Below are 2,132 nucleotides of genomic sequence, written 5' to 3'. Positions count from 1 at the left end.
CACTTCCCCGGGGAGGACTTGCCATGCTGCCTAGCCACTTCTCATGAACTACATGAGCTTCGGAGCTGGGGCCACCTTTGCACCTCCTGCAGTGCAATGCTGCTACTTTGGTTGCTAGCTGGGGGTGGAGTCAGCACTGCCCACCCCCTACACCCCCATCCCCATGCAAGACTTTTATTGTCTGCTCTTGGGAAATAGGTCTCTGGACTTTATATATGCAACATCACTATTTTTATTTATCATTGTTAAGGGTCTTATACTGAGACTATTCACATTGTGGACTATCACATACACAAGGAAAAGTATGTAAACCACAGCTATCAAACTCAATCCATTTGGACAAAGTAAATACCCAGGTCACCACCCCCAGGTCAAGAACACCCCAGCAGCAGGGTCCCAGGAAGCTGCTCACGTGTGCGCTCCCCTTTTCGCTCTCTCCCCTGACCCTTCACTGTGGGGCCCTGGTGAGCTGCTAGGCAGTTAGCCCCCAACAATGACTGTGGGAACCTGCCAGCTGCTCCAGGGAGCACGACTAGGCAGTCCGCTTTCTGGGGAAGCCTGTGGGTGATCCTATTGTCTCTCGCAGGGCTGCCAAGAGTTGGCATGTATGCGTGTCCATGGGTCTGCTCAGCATCACCCAACTAAACCCAGCTCAACCCATTGCCACTGAGTCAGTTTCCAAGACTAGCTCTCCCTCCTGCAGCCTTGCAGTTCACAGTCCAGTGCTACCCAGCAGCGCCACCATCAGAGCGTCACACCCTCCACAGCTCCCATGGCTTGGGGCAGAAAAGGGGGCAGGCATGGAAGGAGAGGCAGGGCAGTCCCAGTAGCTTAGGTTCAGCTCCACCAGGCAGGGAATTGGGGTTTCAAGGGGTTAAAATGTATTTTATTTTCTTATTTTAACTCCTATGAAAACTTTGGAAGTAGATCTCCATACCTTTAGTAATAAGAATAAAATAAAAAAAAACTTCATGTACCTACCATCCAGTTTAAATATTTAACAATATTCTTGCAGTTTTATTTCATCTACTTTGTATGTATATACTTTTGGCTAGAATCTCTTTAAGAAATCCCAGGTATCATGCCGTTTAACCAGGTATACTTCAGAATGTAAGCCTGAGCTACAAAATCAGTCAGGGCAGAGGACCCTCCAATGGCCCCCTACGTCCACACTGGACTTGCCGGCTGCACGGTGGGGGTCCAGGCTCTGGGACTCCCAGCTCAAGAGGGTGTAATCAACCCTCTGTCTGAAACACCCCAGCTGCGTCCTGGGGGGTGGTGGTGGTGACTGGTTTAACGGATTCCTTTTCTCCACCCTCTCCCTTCCCCCAACCCCACTGAACTGACACAACCTGCCTTTGTGACTTAGAAATGCTCAAGTCCAGGTTCTTGATTTCCTCCACGTGTGACTCAGTGACCCTCCAGGGTAGAGTAGCACTGTCCCCTTGAGTTTCGGAGACTGTACCTCTTTCGGGGAGTAGAAAGCCAACCCCTCTTCTGTGGAGTGACTGGGGATCCCCTGGTATCAGCTCCCCTGCTGTGAAGGCCCTTGTGAGGCCGAGAGCTAAGCCGTCGGTCACTGAGCACCCCACCAGCACAGTCCTGCCAGGAGCTCAAATCCCCAAGAGTCGGGTGGATCCCACCGCAGCTGGTTTGGGCATCTCCCTTTACAAGGGACATTGCTCATGTTCAGAGGACTGACTGACCTGCCCAGGGTCACTCAGTGAGTGGAGGCAGAAGCAGGAAACTCTCCCCTCAGGCTTCTGGAATCCCAGATGCCAGTTTGGCCACCCAACCAGCACTCCACAGGTCTCTTCAAGAAGGCACAGTTTGGAATGACATCCGGCCTAATGGGAACCAGCGGAGGGCCCCCTGCTGGTGGCCAGTGTTGCTCTTGGAAGACCTGTGAGGAGGGTCTAGCTTCATCCTCCTGAAGAGAGGTCTCAGGATGCGTGCTTCAGGACCCCATGCTTTACTGGGGGGTTTCAGTGCAATCCTCACCCACCCTCACCCCCAACTGTAGGGACTTCCTTCCCTCCCAGCTTCCAGGATCCTCCACTCCAGCCCCACCCCTGCCCACTGGCGGTTCCTTCCCCATTGTATCTTCTATCCTTTGATGTCGGATGAGCCGA

Source organism: Echinops telfairi, unplaced genomic scaffold, assembly GCF_000313985.2.
Source record: "Echinops telfairi isolate 266 unplaced genomic scaffold, ASM31398v2 ScPeMD7_8;HRSCAF=38, whole genome shotgun sequence".
Taxonomy (NCBI): Eukaryota; Metazoa; Chordata; class Mammalia; order Afrosoricida; family Tenrecidae; genus Echinops; species Echinops telfairi.
The sequence above is the reverse complement of the archived record's forward strand: the minus strand, read 5'-3'. Positions refer to the sequence as shown.